This window comes from Dermacentor silvarum, chromosome 8 (genome assembly GCF_013339745.2).
Source record: "Dermacentor silvarum isolate Dsil-2018 chromosome 8, BIME_Dsil_1.4, whole genome shotgun sequence".
Taxonomy (NCBI): domain Eukaryota; kingdom Metazoa; phylum Arthropoda; class Arachnida; order Ixodida; family Ixodidae; genus Dermacentor; species Dermacentor silvarum.
The window spans coordinates 94,715,706-94,734,961 of record NC_051161.1 but is presented as its reverse complement, the minus strand read 5'-3'; the positions used below and the strand labels follow the sequence as shown (position 1 = coordinate 94,734,961).

General features: G+C 43.4%; 1 long non-coding RNA gene across 1 annotated transcript; it reads right to left on the bottom strand.

The window, feature by feature from the left end:
* Positions 1–12,366: 12,366 nt before the first annotated feature.
* LOC125947820 (uncharacterized) lies at positions 12,367–15,320 on the bottom strand. The gene is made up of 2 exons (XR_007468518.1): positions 15,107–15,320; positions 12,367–12,534 (listed from the first exon to the last, which is right to left on the bottom strand). It is a non-coding gene; the product is annotated as an uncharacterized LOC125947820 (long non-coding RNA).
* Positions 15,321–19,256: the final 3,936 nt, after the last annotated feature.

Here is a 19,256-nt window from a genome sequence, read left to right as displayed (position 1 = left end):
CCTGTGTCTCGAAAGCATAACACAATTTTTTATCCAACGGCCGTGGTACTAGATATCAAACAATGAACGCGCTTTGAGAGCACAGCGGGTTGAAAGAGTTTCGGATTCAGCAACAGTCGCAACATTACGCAGCTAATCGCTGTCTCAGCGGCTGCTCCCGACACTCGCCTTGCAGAAGCATGCGATAAAATTCTAGCCATGGAAGCCTCCCAAGCCTGCAGCTCTCCTATGTTCAGTGAAACAAACGAAGGCCAAAGAGAAATGAAAGAAATCAAACAACAGTTACGCGCCCACGTTATACCCTACTTTTTACCGCGTCATCTGCAAAGATGCTGCAAACTACTTAAACAAGTTATTGTTCATAAAAATACAGATATTAGTAATAACTTTTACTCATAGGTGACGCAATAAACGCCAAACCAGTGTTTGAGCATGAGTCTTTAAGTGTGTGCGTGCGTGCGTGACTTTATTGTGAGCAGTCTTTTGCAACGGTATCCAGTGTGCCGTTAGTTTCGTAGTCGCAATTTTGTTAATCGTATTATTTATTTTTTACGCTACAAATTAAGTTTTCCTTCAAAATTTATTATGTTTTCTATGAACAAAAACTATCAATTATTATTTATGGATTTTAGTGGTTATTTTTAGTAGGAACGGTTTTATTAGGCCGTGACTGCTGCAACCCGGTCGCAGCAAACAAAAGGTGCCCAAAACGTTTGGTGCGACCCATGACGTCACGTCCGCTATAACCCATGATGTCACGTCCGTTTATTTTCATGGCGGCTGTTTTTCGGGGCCGGTCGCGTTGTGAAGCGGTCCGTATTCCGTGCCTTCTTACAGAGTAAGTAATCCATTTTTCCACTCTATATGCATGTAATAAAAGGTTGGGGCTGTCAGCTGCTTGATGTGTTGCCGTTAGTTATCTTGCGCGCATATTTTGCTTCGTGACCGCGTCAAATTGCAGCCGGGCCGTGGAATAGGTCGTGGCATCCCATACAAAGCTGATCCTGTGAGTATACACCTCTGTCAGGATCGTTAGTACGTGTACAGAACTATCCCGTATTCTGCTTCAGTGAATGATGCGTGAAAAAACGAGGACGTAAGAAAATCCTGGCATGGTGAGCTGTTCCGACAGATCGTGTTGAATCGCGTTTTTGCGCGAGATGGTCGAACAGCTTTGCTACTGCTTTTCTACAGCTTTGCTGCATTTCATTTAATCATCACCTGCATTCTTTTTAATAAGACAAATGGCATTACTGCGCGAAAGAGCGTCTCGGAAGTTTCCCAACAACAGCCAATGCCGCCGTGCCTGTTGCATGCACGCTTACCAGCTACACGCTGTCCTGATGCAGTTGGAACGATTATGACGCAGTATCAGCCTGCTACTGCGGGCTGCAGGATCACGATGACAATACAATTAAAATAACTAAAGAAATTAATGCAGTAAGTGTGGTGTTCAAACGTTGCCAAGCGTGATAAGCGGACCTGCCTCGTAAGATGCGTTGAATGAATCGGCTTTCTAAAGTCAGCTTCGCCGCAGTAGACGTGTTACGCGGTGAAGCTTACCCAAAAATTATTGCAGTGAAGCATACCAAAAGTGAAAAGGGGCCGCTATCACGGGACATGTATATGTTCCTTAACTATGTACGCGCGCACTCGCCTTCGCCCATCACATTACGCGCGCCCAGGAGCGTAATAAGTGTATTGGCAGGTGTACTCATATATATGAAAACTGCCAAGAAAAGCTGGTTAAGGCAAGCTCTCTTGTCGAAACGTTTGCACCAGCCTGTTCGACCACTGTTATATCACCGCAGTTTGTGTATTGCGGTGAAGCATACCGATAGTGGGTAGGGGTCACGCGAATCGGGAGTGTAGGGTTTCAGCCAGCGACGAACCCTACCAGTCTCAACGTTCTAGTCTCAACAAAGCTCATTTTTGCGCCAGGATGACGTTTCGACAACTTTTGTTGGCTGTTGGTGATGACACAACTGTTTTACAGATAACATTCTCTAAGCCTTTTGAAATGACAGGGAGCACTGACACCGGCCGATAATTTGACATGTCATTTCTGTCCCCTGATTTAAACAGTGCAGTCAGCTTCGCCTGTTGCATTGTTGTAGGGTAAACGCTAGTAGACAAGCAAACATTGAATACGTGGGTGAAAACAGGCACTTTGCTTTGTTGTGTACCTGTCATACTGCTATTAAATTTTCCTTTCCTTTTAAAGTGCTTACGTACATCACATCGCAAGGAGTCACTGTGTAATTAGTTGCCTTGTCATGTTAAAAAACCAGGCTCTACTCAAGAGAGGTTGGGGTTAAGTACCTGTGAAATTTTTTAGAGGGGTAGTTTTCTGAGAAGAAATCAGATGCCAGAAACAGACCTGTGGTATCCTGGGTTTGAGTATTTAACAGTGGAAAGGATACAAAATACATTATATTTCTTCTCTGAAACCAATAAGTAAGTGAAATATGTAAATATATTAAATAGCGTCCATGGAGCAACTGCAAGCTGTGCACACCTGTCAGGCTGTCAGCTGCTTTGTTGAAGCCTCTAGTACATTCTCAGTGGTGCAGTAATTTTTGTCTGCATTTTGCTCAAGTGTGCCCTAGACATAATTGAGTGATTTGCAGTTGCAACTGGACTGCAGCCTCAGCTTGGGAGACCAGTGGTAGGGCACATTTTGTAAAACTAAGCTACACATAGCATTACCAGTTTGAGCAGAGACCTGTTTATATATGTGTCGTCTTTAGCATCTAGATTTTTTACCACGAATTCGGAAAAGTCTCCAGCACATCGAGTCCCTAGATTTGAAATGCTGTATAAGTTGTCTTCTTGTTCATTGCGGTTGCGCTTAACTTCTGTCCAAATAGGAGAGCACTTCTGCATAGCACATCAAGGACCATTCTTATTAACATGCCTTCCTTTTATTTATCTTACCTACAATCAAGAGCACACGTATATAGCACATGAATGTGCTGTGCTTGAACTTGACTTACATTGTCATGTTTAGTAGCACAGTGCTCATAGTTGGTGTTGGCTCATTCAAGCTAAGCATTACTACAACCTTTAACTGTAGGTATTATGGTGTGAGAGCAGAGAAATGGATATGCAAAGACAGTTTGGCACGTTAAGACATCTTTTTGTGTGTGAAAAGGTGAAAGATACACAAAATGGGATAGAGACGTGCACTTTCATCTTTTCTCACAACAACAACAACAAAAAGAATGTCAGAGGAATAAGGTTTTTTCACTGGTGCCATAGAAACTATATGTTTGCTCTCAAATGTAATTCTGATTCGTTGGATTTGTTCTTGTGCTGTTTTTCTTGAGTGTGCTTTACTTTTTACACGTCAACGTTTCAAACTCGTTTTTACTTTTGACAGACTGAACATCCCACGTCTTGGTTTGACTTCCTGGTACAGGATACTTGCAGTTGGCATGGAGTGGTGAAGCAGCATGGTGTACTTTTATTAAAAGCACATATTTCACCAGTATAGAAGCAGTTCATCAAAAAAAAAAAACATGTGTGCTGAAAATAAAGTGTTCCTACCCACATTCCTCAGTGTCTAATTATGCTTGTATCCCTGTGTTCTCTTCAGTAAAACCACTTATATGGGGAATTGATTGTGATAAGTGCTTGTGAAAGTTTTCAGGAAGAGCTTTGGACCCTTTTTACTGGTGCACAGGTAAAATGTGCACATGCTGTAAAATTGAAACACCAGGTGGAGTAGCAAACACCAATGCTTGATGTGGCATTTGTCGGGCTTGTGTGTCGGCACATTTTCCATACAACAATATACTCTAGGACAGCATGCTAGCACTACAAAGCACCCATCTTTTATGTTAGGTATAAATTACTGCAAGCTCTTTAAAGATGGTCACAAGAGAAATGCTGGCTTTAATTCAAAACTGAAGGTGAAGGAAGCTGTGCAAATGTATTGAGAAATTATGCAATCTGTGCCGTTTACTCAGTTCAGGTAACGTCCAAACGTGCCATAAGGCCTTGATAGCTGAAACCTGAGTAACAACTGGTAATGCAATTAAAGAATCTTGCTACACCTCTTAAAATGAGGCAGTGAAATGAAATTAGTGTCACAATTCCTTTTTGTTAGGACTTCGTTTGGGTTGAATATACTGATTGTAACAACACAAAGTGGAGGGGGTGATGCACATTAGAGAAATGCTAGTCTATTTTTATATTCCACCTTCTCTACATTCAAATTGCAGTAAAGTTATCATGGAAAGCTACAGTGAAGCCATTGGTTGAGTCTGTATGGTGGCAATCACCAACCTAACTGCTTGGGTTTATAGTGCCTTACTTGTACATACCTATTTAAGCGTTGAGCTATTTGAACATTGATTAAGGTAACCAACATATGAACAAGTAGTTTACTGAGTAAATTACATGGGGAAGGGCAGAAAGATAGGACAGAGCACAGGGGGTGTATTCTGCAAGTGTCAACCAAATGGACATAACCATTTCAACTGCTGCTTAAGTTCTGAGTGGCTGGGCTGGGGCACACGTGAGAGGGAGACAGGTGCCCCAGTCAATCAACGTTTCAGCAACAGATGAAATGGATGTGTCCACTAGATGAATACTTTCAGAACACCTCCCCCCCCCCCCTCCCCGCAGTTCTGTCTGTGACCAACATGCCTGGTATGGCACCCTTGCTTTCAATATCCGTCTTTATCAGCAAAAGTGGGAAAGAGCCACGTTTGTGCATGAAACGTTTTCCTGAGGTTGTCTGCCTTGAAGCCCATGGTGGTAATCACAGGAAACAGGGCGGATCCAGAGTAGCACCAAAGGAGAAGCCTTTATCAAGACAAATATGGAGGGGGGTTACTGCATGCTCAAATTTGTGAGCTCACAAGTTTGCCAAGGCCGCGTCGTGTCGGTAGTTGATGAAGACTACATGAGAGAGAGAGAGATAAATGAGATGCAAAAGGCAGGAAGGTTAACCGGAAGGTAACTATCCATTAACATGGTTAATGAATAACCGCATAGGCTAAAATTATTTAGGTAGTGTTTATGAGGACTACATATTTGCTGGAAATCTCTGAAAATAATTGTGCAAGCGCAGAATAACACCCTCCACTAGTGGTGACGTTCTTGAAGGAATGAATATGTATCAGTTGTACCTGTGTGGTGAATAAAGTTACATAAAAAAAAAACTTGGCAATAGAAACTAAATTCAGAGTAGTACTCCAAATACATTGCCTCTTCTGTAGGACTAGATGAATGCAATTAATTATAATAATCAATTGAAAATCGAATGCCAACCACAAAAAAAATGTTATAAATGTTTTAGCTCCTACCTGAGAGCCATGATTGTGAACAAAGCTCCAGTTGAACCATCTCTAATTTTTCATTTTCATGATTTGTGTTTAAACTACTTACCATGCCTCTTTCGACCAGACCAGCATCTTTGCGTCTTTAGCATCTAGATTTTTTACCATGAATTCGGAAAAGTCTCCAGCACATCGAGTCCCTAGATTTGAAATGCTGTATAAGTTGTCTTCTTGTTCATTGCGGTTGCGCTTAACTTCTGTCCAAATAGGAGAGCACTTCTGCATAGCACATCAAGGACCATTCTTATTAACATGCCTTCCTTTTATTTATCTTACCTACAATCAAGAGCACACGTATATAGCACATGAATGTGCTGTGCTTGAACTTGACTTACATTGCCATGTTTAGTAGCACAGTGCTCATAGTTGGTGTTGGCTCATTCAAGCTAAGCATTACTACAACCTTTAACTGTAGGTATTATGGTGTGAGAGCAGAGAAATGGATATGCAAAGACAGTTTGGCACGTTAAGACATCTTTTTGTGTGTGAAAAGGTGAAAGATACACAAAATGGGATAGAGACGTGCACTTTCATCTTTTCTCACAACAACAACAACAAAAAGAATGTCAGAGGAATAAGGTTTTTTCACTGGTGCCATAGAAACTATATGTTTGCTCTAAAATGTAATTCTGATTCGTTGGATTTGTTCTTGTGCTGTTTTTCTTGAGTGTGCTTTACTTTTTACACGTCAACGTTTCAAACTCGTTTTTACTTTTGACAGACTGAACATCCCACGTCTTGGTTTGACTTCCTGGTACAGGATACTTGCAGTTGGCATGGAGTGGTGAAGCAGCATGGTGTACTTTTATTAAAAGCACATATTTCACCAGTATAGAAGCAGTTCATCAAAAAAAAAAAACATGTGTGCTGAAAATAAAGTGTTCCTACCCACATTCCTCAGTGTCTAATTATGCTTGTATCCCTGTGTTCTCTTCAGTAAAACCACTTATATGGGGAATTGATTGTGATAAGTGCTTGTGAAAGTTTTCAGGAAGAGCTTTGGACCCTTTTTACTGGTGCACAGGTAAAATGTGCACATGCTGTAAAATTGAAACACCAGGTGGAGTAGCAAACACCAATGCTTGATGTGGCATTTGTCGGGCTAATTGTGATTTAAAAAACTGCACAAACACCTCTCAAAATCTTTAGAGCCTGGTGGCAAACAAGAGTTCTAAAAATAAATAGCTGCTGTATGTCTAGCTGTAAAAAGGTACTAAATAAATGGTTGTGGCAGAAAAAAGAAAACGGAAGACAAAAGCTGCAGAAGGACTATTTTGCTGTAAAGACATGTAAAAGGACAGGTTGCAAGAAAAAAATCACTGGTTATAAAAAATTTACATGCTCAGACCGTCAATAAAAATAAATGATAGGCTATAATCAAAAATCAGGAGTTGTCATGTAGCCTTCCATCATGAAACCAAAAACACAGTTTGCATTACCAATTTTAATTCTGCATTGCTTCGAAAACTTTTGTTGTTTCACTTGTGATAATTTGGGATACTTTGTTAGCAGATGGTGAACAGTAACAACTTTAACAGTCGGTTACTGCGAAGTATTTGGCTAGTTTTATTTAATCAAAAATGCTGAATAGTTGATTATTTTAGAATACGAATAGTTAGCATGTAACGTTCGATTCATATCCAAAACTTCAAATATTCTTCCACCCCTACAAATAATACTTCCTTTACCAGTGTTCATGCCAAAGCCCCCCCCTCCCCCCTCCTTAATATGTATTCGGCATCCACCTCTACAATCCTGAGGCATACTGACATTATGCCGTGTGGCAACCCAAGCAAATAAAAAAAAAATCCTGAGGCATGATTAGATTTGCATTGTGTGGTAAGTACCAGTCTGCAATAGTTTGGATCTGTCGGCTGTGCTGAGTAATTGTACATCACATACTTGTAACAGTCAAGTAGTGCTTCTCAAGAATCGTGTTCGAACTGCACACACTAAAACATAAGCTGGGATATTCAAAAGACAAGTACGTGTTTTGCTTGCCAATCAACGTTTAGTGTGCCCATTTATGTTAGGTGTGCGGTTAAACGAATATTGTAATTTGCTAATGCAAAGAAAAAACAAGCCAGTATCTCTTGCTTTATAAATATATGCACTGTACCAACAAAGTAATTAACAAAGAAGAACATCAGAAATAAACACAAATATGTGTGCACTTACCGGCATAAAATAATTCTCAATGCAATATTTCATTGAGGCATGCAACTTGAATTAAAGCCAGCTCACAGGCTTTCCAAAGCATTCCCTAACTTGTATGTGTTGCTCAGCAACATTCAAGAAGCTTTCACCAGGTTGATTTTTCCTTTGAATAACTTAGGCAATTCTGTCTCGTAATAGGTCATGTAGATGACTTCATTTTTTGAAGTCACATGTCAAGAAACCAGTGCTAGAAGAGAGTATAGCATTATGCACAGCTGCATATTTAAGGCACTTTCTAAAAACACACCGATTCATGGTCATGCACTGTGTTAGTAACTATACTCCTACCGAAGCAGACTGAGAACACATCTGGGCTCAGTGGCGCACCCCGAATCTCTGCCAGGGGGGGGGTTGAATTTTCAGGGGGGGGGGAGAGCAAACACTTGCCTTGCTTTAGCTAAAGGAATCCAACAGCCAATAAAATGCCTAATAATTATAATTATAATTACACCAAGGATGATGACGATCTGTATTCCATCAGCATTTTACTCAATGTAAATTAAGTGTGAAGTAATTAAGTGTGAATAAAGACAAGACAATGATAGAGTGTTTTTGTTAATCAGGAAAATTCGACGACAAGCCACCGCCTGAATTGTAATGACAATGTGAACAGAGCACTAAAGGTACACGTTGGACTGGTGGGGCTGGACGCGTCGGGGGGGGGGGGGGGGTAACTTGGCCACAGGGGGGCGTTATTTCAGCGCATGCTTTGCAACTTTCAGTTGCAATGTGTTTTTCGTAAATCTTGCCACACTCAATACTAGAAGTTTGAGAAGCTATATTTCTAACTCATTTGGTTCATTCATACCTACAAGCAGTAATTTTCGCATTTTACATCAGCTATTGAATGCAATGCCCACAGTGGCGCACCGACGGGGGGGGGGAGGGGGTGTCCGGTAGTTGTAACGCCCCCCTGTGGCCAAGTTACCCCCCCCCCCCCCCGACGCGTCCAGCCCCACCAGTCCAACGTGTACCTTTAGTGCTCTGTTCACATTGTCATTACAATTCAGGCGGTGGCTTGTCGTCGAATTTTCCTGATTAACAAAAACACTCTATCATTGTCTTGTCTTTATTCACACTTAATTACATTCACACTTAATTTACATTGAGTAAAATGCTGATGGAATACAGATCGTCATCATCCTTGGTGTAATTATAATTATAATTATTAGGCATTTTATTGGCTGTTGGATTCCTTTAGCTAAAGCAAGGCAAGTGTTTGCTCTCCCCCCCCCCCCCAAAAAAAAAAAAAAATTCGACCCCCCCCCCCTGGCAGAGATTCTGGGTGCGCTACTGAGCCCAGATGTGTTCTCAGTCTGCTTCGGTAGGAGTATAGTTACTAACACAGTGAATGATCATGAATCGGTGTGTTTTTAGAAAGTGCCTTAAGTATGCAGCTGTGCATAATGCTATACTCTCTTCTAGCACTGGTTTCTTGACATGTGACTTCAAAAAATGAAGTCATCTACATGACCTATACGAGACAGAATTGTCTAAGTTATTCAAAGGAAAAATCAACCTGGTGAAAGCTTCTTGAATGTTGCTGAGCAACACATACAAGTTAGGGAATGCTTTGGAAAGCCTGTGAGCTGGCTTTAATTCAAGTTGCATGCCTCAATGAAATATTGCATTGAGAATTATTTTATGCCGGTAAGTGCACACATATTTGTGTTTATTTCTGATGTTCTTCTTTGTTAATTACTTTGTTGGTACAGTGCATATATTTATAAAGCAAGAGATACTGGCTTGTTTTTTCTTTGCATTAGCAAATTACAATATTCGTTTAACAGCACACCTAACATAAATGAGCACACCAAACGTTGATTGGCAAGCAAAACACGTACTTGTCTTTTGAATATCCCAGCTTATGTTTTAGTGTGTGCAGTTCGAACACGATTCTTGAGAAGCACTACTTGACTGTTACAAGTATGTGATGTACAATTACTCAGCACAGCCGACAGATCCAAACTATTGCAGACTGGTACTTACCACACAATGCAAATCTAATCATGCCTCAGGATTTTTTTTTATTTGCTTGGGTTGCCACACGGCATAATGTCAGTATGCCTCAGGATTGTAGAGGTGGATGCCGAGTACATATTAAGGAGGGGGGGGGGGGGGCTTTGGCATGAACACTGGTAAAGGAAGTATTATTTGTAGGGGTGGAAGAATATTTGAAGTTTTGGATATGAATCGAACGTTACATGCTAACTATTCGTATTCTAAAATAATCAACTATTCAGCATTTTTGATTAAATAAAACTAGCCAAATACTTCGCAGTAACCAACTGTTAAAGTTGTTACTAACAAAGTATCCCAAATTATCACAAGTGAAACAACAAAAGTTTTTGAAGCAATGCAGAAACAGAATTGGTAATGCAAACTGTGTTTTTGATTTCATGATGGAAGGCTACATGACAACTCCTGATTTTTGATTATAGCCTATCATTTATTTTTATTGACAGTCTGAGCATGTAAATTTTTTATAACCGGTGATTTTTTTCTTGCAACCTGTCCTTTTACATGTCTTTACAGCAAAATAGTCCTTCTGCAGCTTTTGTCTTCCGTTTTTTTTTTCTGCCACAACCATTTATTTAGTACTTTTTTACAGCTAGTCATACAGCAGCTATTTATTCTTAGAACTCTTCTTTGCCACCAGGCTCTAAAGATCTTGAGAGGTGTTTGTGCAGTTTTTTAAATCACAATTAGTGAACTTGTGTTTAAAAGTAATCCTAATCTTCCCTGATAGTTAGCAGTATTTTTTTTTTGTAGTCAGTACAAGCACGGTGCTTAATTATATCAAGATAAATAAGCCTGCTGTAAATGTATTCATCTGTATTCGACTATTCGACACTTACTATTCCCATTAGAAAAAATTTACATTTGCCAACCTCTAATTATTTGCATTGAAGTAGTGAAGAGTTTGACGAAGGCTCGTCTGGTCTGGTCAAAAGAGACATGGTAAGTAGTTTAAACACAAATCATGAAAATGAAAAATTAGAGATGGTTCAACTGGAGCTTTGTTCACAATCATGGCTCTCAGGTAGGAGCTAAAACATTTATAACATTTTTTTTTGTGGTTGGCATTCGATTTTCAATTGATCATTATAATTAATTGCATTCATCTAGTCCTAAAGAAGAGGCAATGTATTTGGAGTACTACTCTGAATTTAGTTTCTATTGCCAAGTTTTTTTTTTATGTAACTTTATTCACCACACAGGTACAACTGATACATATTCATTCCTTCAAGGACGTCACCACTAGTGGAGGGTGTTATTCTGCGCTTGCACAATTATTTTCAGAGATTTCCAGCAAATATGTAGTCCTCGTAAACAGTACCTAAATAATTTTAGCCTATGTGGTTATTCATTAACCATGTTAATGGATAGTTACCTTTCGGTTAACCTCCTTGCCTTTCGCATCTCATTTATCTCTCTCTCATCTAGTCTTCATCAACTACCGACACGACGCGGCCTTGGCAAACTTGTGAGCTCACAAATTTGAGCATGCAGTAACCCTCCTCCATATTTGTCTTGATAAAGGCTTCTCCTTTGGTGCTACTCTGGATCTGCCCTGTTTCCTGTGATTACCACCATGGGCTTCAAGGCAGACAACCTCAGGAAAACGTTTCATGCACAAACGTGGCTCTTTCCCACTTTTGCTGATAAAGACGGATATTGAAAGCAAGGGTGCCATACCAGGCATGTTGGTCACAGACAGAACTGCGGGGAGGGGGGGGGGAGGTGTTCTGAAAGTATTCATCTAGTGGACACATCCATTTCATCTGTTGCTGAAACGTTGATTGACTGGGGCACCTGTCTCCCTCTCACGTGTGCCCCAGCCCAGCCACTCAGAACTTAAGCAGCAGTTGAAATGGTTATGTCCATTTGGTTGACACTTGCAGAATACACCCCCTGTGCTCTGTCCTATCTTTCTGCCCTTCCCCATGTAATTTACTCAGTAAACTACTTGTTCATATGTTGGTTACCTTAATCAATGTTCAAATAGCTCAACGTTTAAATAGGTATGTACAAGTAAGGCACTATAAACCCAAGCAGTTAGGTTGGTGATTGCCACCATACAGACTCAACCAATGGCTTCACTGTAGCTTTCCATGGTAACTTACTGCACTTTGAACGTAGAGAAGGTGGAATATAAAAATAGACTAGCATTTCTCTAATGTGCATCACCCCCTCCACTTTGTGTTGTTACAATCAGTATATTCAACCCAAACGAAGTCCCAACAAAAAGGAATTGTGACACTAATTTCATTTCACTGCCTCATTTTAGAGGTGTAGCAAGATTCTTTAATTGCATTACCAGTTGTTACTCAGGTTTCAGCTATCAAGGCCTTATGGCACGTTTGGACGTTACCTTAACTGAGTAAACGGCACAGATTGCATAATTTCTCAATACATTTGCACAGCTTCCTTCACCTTTAGTTTTGAATTAAAGCCAGCATTTCTCTTGTGACCATCTTTAAAGAGCTTGCAGTAATTTATACCTAACATAAAAGATGGGTGCTTTGTAGTGCTAGCATGCTGTCCTAGAGTATATTGTTGTATGGAAAATGTGCCGACACACAAGCCCGACAAATGCCACATCAAGCATTGGTGTTTGCTACTCCACCCTGGTGTGTCAATTTTACAGAATGTGCACATTTTACCTGTGCACCAGTAAAAAGGGTCCAAAGCTCTTCCTGAAAACTCTCACAAGCACTTATCACAATCAATTCCCCATATAAGTGGTTTTGCTGAAGAGAACACAGGGATACAAGCATAATTAGACACTGAGGAATCGTGGGTAGGAACACTTTATTTTCAGCACACATGTTTTTTTTTTGATGAACTGCTTCTATACTGGTGAAATCTGTGCTTTTAATAAAAGTACACCATGCTGCTTCACCACTCCATGCCAACTGCAAGTATCCTGTACCAGGAAGTCAAACCAAGACGTGGGATGTTCAGTCTGTCAAAAATAAAAACGAGTTTGAAACGTTGACGTGTGAAAAGTAAAGCACACTCAAGAAAAACAGCACAAGAACAAATCCAACGAATCAGAATTACATTTGAGAGCAAACATATAGTTTCTATGGCACAGTGAAGGAACCTTATTCCTCCGACTTTTTTTTTTTGTTGTTGTTGTGAGAAAAGATGAAAGTGGACGTGTTCTATCCCATTTTGTGTATCTTTCACCTTTTCACACACAAAAAGATGTCTTAACGTGCCCAACTGTCTTTGCATATCCATTTCTCTGCTCTCACACCATAATACCTACAGTTAAAGGTTGTAGTAATGCTTAGCTTGAATGAACCAACACCAACTATGAGCACTGTGCTACTAAACATGGCAATGTAAGTCAAGTTCAAGCACAGCACATTCATGTGCTATATACGTGTGCTCTTGATTGTAGGTAAGATAAATAAAAGGAAGGCATGTTAATAAGAATGGTCCTTGATGTGCTATGCAGAAGTGCTCTCCTATTTGGACAGAAGTTAAGCGCAACCGCAATGAACAAGAAGACAACTTATACAGCATTTCAAATCTAGGGACTCAATGTGCTGGAGATTTTTCTGAATTCATGGTAAAAAATCTAGATGCTAAAGACGACACATATATAAACAGGTCTCTGCTCAAACTGGTAATGCTATGTGTAGCTTAGTTTTACAAAATGTGCCCTACCACTGGTCTCCCAAGCTGAGGCTGCAGTCCAGTTGCAACTGCAAATCACTCAATTATGTCTAGGGCACACTTGAGCAAAATGCAGACAAAAATTACTGCACCACTGAGAATGTACCAGAGGCTTCAACAAAGCAGCTGACAGCCTGCATGGACTGGAGCAAGAGAAGCGCATTTTGGGTCTAGGTGTGCACAGCTTGCAGTTGCTCCATGGACGCTATTTAATATATTTACATATTTCACTTACTTGTTGGTTTCAGACAAGAAATATAATGTATTTTGTATCCTTTCCACTGTTAAATACTCAAACCCAGGATACCACAGGTCTGTTTCTGGCATCTGATTTCTTCTCAGAAAACTACCCCTCTAAAAAAATTTCACAGGTACTTAACCCCAACCTCTCTTGAGTAGAGCCTGGTTTTTTAACATGACAAGGTCACTAATTACACAGTGACTCCTTGCGATGTGATGTACGTAAGCACTTTAAAAGGAAAGGAAAATTTAATAGCAGTATGACAGGTACACAACAAAGCAAAGTGCCTGTTTTCACCCACGTATTCAATGTTTGCTTGTCTACTGGCGTTTACCCTACAAAAATGCAACAGGCGAAGCTGACTGCACTGTTTAAATCAGGGGACAGAAATGACATGTCAAATTATCGGCCGGTGTCAGTGCTCCCTGTCATTTCAAAAGGCTTAGAGAATGTTATCTGTAAAACAGTTGTGTCATCACCAACAGCCAACAAAAGTTGTCGAAACGTCATCCTGGCGCAAAAATGAGCTTTGTTGAGACTAGAACGTTGAGACTGGTAGGGTTCGTCGCTGGCTGAAACCCTACACTCCCGATTCGCGTGACCCCTACCCACTATCGGTATGCTTCACCGCAATACACAAACTGCGGTGATATAACAGTGGTCGAACAGGCTGGTGCAAACGTTTCGACAAGAGAGCTTGCCTTAACCAGCTTTTCTTGGCAGTTTTCATATATAGTGAGTACACCTGCCAATACACTTATTACGCTCCTGGGCGCGCGTAATGTGATGGGCGAAGGCGAGTGCGCGCGTACATAGTTAAGGAACATATACATGTCCCGTGATAGCGGCCCCTTTTCACTTTTGGTATGCTTCACTGCAATAATTTTTGGGTAAGCTTCACCGCGTAACACGTCTACTGCGGCGAAGCTGACTTTAGAAAGCCGATTCATTCAACGCATCTTACGAGGCAGGTCCGCTTATCACGCTTGGCAACGTTTGAACACCACACTTACTACATTAATTTCTTTAGTTATTTTAATTGTATTGTCACCGTGATCCTGCAGCCCGCAGTAGCAGGCTGATACTGCGTCATAATCGTTCCAACTGCATCAGGACAGCGTGTAGCTGGTAAGCGTGCATGCAACAGGCACGGCGGCATTGGCTGTTGTTGGGAAACTTCCGAGACGCTCTTTAGCGCAGTAATGCCATTTGTCTTATTAAAAAGAATGCAGGTGGTGATTAAATGAAATGCAGCAAAGCTGTAGAAAAGCAGTAGCAAAGCTGTTCGACCATCTCGCGCAAAAACGCGATTCAACACGATCTGGCGGAACAGCTCACCATGCCAGGATTTTCTTGCGTCCTCGTTTTTTCACGCATCATTCACTGAACCACACTACTGGATGGTTCTGTACACGTACTAACGATCCTGACGGAGGATCAGCTTTATAGCTTTATATGGGATGCCACGGCCCATTCCACGGGCCGGCTGCAATTTGACGCGGCCACGAGGCAAAATATGCGCGCAAGATAACTGACGGCAACACATCAAGCAGCTGACAGCCCCAACCTTTTATTACATGCATATAGAGTGGAAAAATGGATTACTTACTCTGTAAGAAGGCACGGAATACGGACCGCTTCACAACGCGACCGGCCCCGAAAAACAGCCGCCATGAAAATAAACGGACGTGACATCATTGGTTATAGCGGACGTGACGTCATGGGTCGCACCAAACGTTTTGGGCACCTTTTGTTTGCTGCGACCGGGTCGCAGCAGTCACGGCCATGATTTTATTAACTTAATACGATACTGAGGCTGTGACCGGTTTTCGACTCAGTCACTCGTCTGTACTTGTGCGGTGGTTCGTGCTGCGCGCGCTTTGTTGGAAGCATTTTTCTTTTGTTTTTGGACATCATGACGCAAGTTTTAGTGAAATTGCTCTATGATGATAAGTGGGATGTTTATCCGTTGAAGAAGTTTGCTGACGCAGCTACTGGTCTTCGGGTGATGTTCGAGCCTGGCAGTTTTGATGAGTTGCGCGGCAGAATTCATGATGGAAGGAAGGCGAACAAAGCCGCAGCCTAACTTCTGCACACAGGTAAGTGATTTCGTTTTCTTGAGCACATAGCCGCGTTTTTTTTTTTTTTCACTTGGACGAGCGTGAGATGTTAAGCACACCGTTCACTTTCTGCAGGCAAACCGCATGCCCTGGAGCGATAGCGTGCGAAGCTAGCGCTTGCTGCCGCCGCTGCTTCGATTGAAATGTTCGTAATATTATCTACTAATTTGCTATCGCAATCGATGCTTCGCCTTTGGAGCGACACTGCGATATTAAAAAAAATATTCTTAATCTGTAGTGGCTCATCGTATACCTTAAGGCTAGTGTGCACATTTACTCGCGTAGTCGTTAACTGCGCCTCTATTTGCGTTGTGGCTAATGTCGCGGTGTGCTCCAAAATATATTTCGCCTTTTCGGTATGTGCGGAGAACAGCCTGCATCGATAAGTCCTGCATCGGCGCGATGATTACACGGATACACATCGTAAATGAACAGAGGCGTGGTGGCGACGTCGGCAAAGCCGCCGACGGGCTTGCCTTATCACACATCGCCACCCCAACCGCAGTAAGCATATTTATCAAACGTGACGTGTTGCCGTTTAAGGCGTACTGCACGCTTTTAATAGGCGATAACTCAAGCGCGCCGCCGTTCTCTGATACCTCTTTGAGCTGGGCCGACTCGAATGTGCGTTGCTTGCAGAAACGAAAGGAACGCCAGACGGCTCATCGGCGCCTCAAGCTAAGCGCCGCACTCGAGCACCGTTAGCGCGGCGAGGAATGGCACGTTCATGAAGATAGCTCAGACGCAAGCGTGCAATGCGCACAGAACGCGTACGCAACGCGCGGCACACAAATCGCACGGAATGTTCTTAGCCACTCAGCAGCGGATACTAAGCTTCAAAGAAGCGGTGCCGGTTCTCACTAGCACGCTCGCGCGCGCATCGCTCTCGGCGAATTTTTAGGTCTGCCCTGCTGCTCCCGAAGATTCGGACTGCTGCTTGGTATCGGCTGTGTACTATAGCATGGTCTTTCGTGTTGTGAGAGAGCCGGGAATATATTTCACCGGTGTGAAACAAACATCGCTGTGCGTATCTTTGGTAACATTTACTGTAACAATCCATTACATCATTTTGGCAACGGCCCTCTTGAAAGAGACGCAAATTTTTAATTGCCAGTGTAATGTGTACTAATATTTAGTGCGTGGTTATGTATATTGTGTGACAGATTTTTAATTTGCGTTATCTAATTCTGTCTACATTCCCTTCTCTACAGGTTACGCATGCACCAAATGCCCAGGTGCTAACGTGTCGTTCGTCAAGAACAGCTTGGCGTCGTTTCTCGCAAGAGACATCCATTCATCTGCGGCTGATTCACCAGGAAGCTTGCATCTCTGTTGCCACATCGAGGACAAAAACGCCCTGCTCCGTCGATGGAAGGGTCAAAGGCTCAATCGCAGACTCCGAAAGAAAATCTCGGAGCTCAACAAGGTCATCGATGACCACTGTAAAGCGCTATGCCAGCAGCAGTGGGACGTGCTCTGCGAATCCATTGATGGACAGATGCGCAATGGAAAGTCCTGGGGTATGCTGAAGCACCTTCTTGACGAAAGCGGCTCCAAGTCAAATCAGAAGCATACGTTGGCCTGGGCCCTTCACGAAGCCACCAGGTCTCACACGGTCGATGTACTCGTCTCCAAGCTCATTCAGAAGTACCTGCCCATCCGGCGCGACGGCGATCCGGCGACCCAACTCCCTGACTACCGAGGCCCTCCTCGCCCCGAGCTGGACGAAGACTTCTCCGTTGCCGAGGTCAGACATGCCATCTTCGCGCTCAACCGCAAGTCTGCGCCGGGTCCGGACGGAGTCACCAACAGAATGTTGAGAAACCTCGACGACCCGTCGATTGTCTTTCTCACCGAAAAGATCTACGAGTCTTGGAAGAGCGGCGTGGTTCCTGCAGAATGGAAGTCGGCCTGCACGGTGCTCATTCCCAAGCCCGGCAAGTCCCCGAACATCGAGAACCTGAGGCCGATTTCTCTAACCTCCTGCGTCGGCAAGGTCATGGAGCGCGTCGTCCTCAACAGACTCAACGGGTACCTCGAAGACACCGACGTTCACACGTACAACATGATCGGGTTCCGCGCCGGACTCTCGACGCAGGATGCAATGAAACTAATCAAGCATCAGATCGTGGACGGCCGTTCCAGAGACGTCAAGGCTCTGCTCGTTCTGGACCTCGAGAAGGCTTTCGACAACGTGCTCCACGCCTTTATCGTCAAGACCATTTCAGACCTAGGTCTTGGTTCCAAATTCCACAGCTACGTCAGCTCTTTTTTAACGGAGAGGAAGGCCAAGCTTCGCATTGGAGACTTCCGCTCCGAAGATGTGCCCCTCGGAGCACGGGGCACTCCTCAGGGCGCCGTAATCTCCCCCACACTATTTAACATCTGTATGATTGGTCTTTCCGAGAGGTTGGCATGCGTTGAGGACGTCAAGCACACCATCTACGCCGACGACATTACCATCTGGTGCGACGGGGGATGCGAGGGCAGAGTCGAAGAAGCCATGCAGGAGGCGATCGACGTGATCGAGGAGTATCTCCACCGGACTTCGGTGCTCCCCCGCCAAGTCGGAGCTTCTGCTTTACAGAAAAGAGAAGGGAAGAAGACCCAATGATTGGAAGCCAGTCTTCGAAAGCAGCATCTGTCTTCACACTTGTGATGGAAGGGTGATACCCAAGGTCGACGTCATTCGGGTCCTGGGCATGTTTGTCGAATACAACGGCGGGAACGGAACGGCTCTCCGCAAGATCATCGCAAAGACGGACAACGCCTTCCACCTCGTTCGCAGAATCGCAGACACAGAGGCATGAAGGAAGCCAATCGCCTCACCCTTATCAACGCCTTCGTATTATGCCACTTCACGTACACGATTTCTATGCACAACTGGCTCAGAGCGGAGCGAGACAAGCTCAATCTTCTCATCCGCAAAGTAGTGAAAAGGGCTCTCGGGCTACCCATTAGGACCCATACTGAAGATCTCCTCAAGCTGGGGGTACACAACACCGCCGAGGAGATTGCCGAAGCCCAAGAACGCGCGCAACTCGCTCGCCTGACCACCACAGAGGCAGGTAAACGCATCCTCGAAGAGCTGGGTTACCCTCCTGTGGTATCTTCGAGGGTCAGTACCCCGATCTCTAGGTGCATTCGAGACAAGTTCGAAGTGGCCCCCGTGCCTCGAAACGTCCATCCCGTCCACAATGAGGGCAGACGCAAGGCAAGAGCAGTAGCAATTCTGAAAAAGATCTATCAACAAGGCATCAGAGCACGCTTCGTCGACACCGCGGAGTACAGCGATGGAAAGACCTTTGCCGTCGTCGTGGTCGACTCCAGCGGCAAGCTTTCCAATAGCGCTTCAATTCGCACTTCAGACCCCGAAGTCGCCGAGCAAGCCGCCATCGCCCTCGCCCTGCTAGACGGTCGTGGGTCTGAGATCTACAGTGATTCCAAAACGGCAGTTAGGACTTTTCAGAAGGGTCGCATCGCCAAACAGGCTGCTCGTCTTCTTAGCGTCTCCAATCCGGATGCTCTCACGCATCATTCGATTTACTGGTTTACCGCTCACGTAGGGTCGGTCGAGGGTGCTCCCCCGAACCTCAATGAGTCTGCTCACAAGGCTGCGCGCGACCTCACCGACCGCGC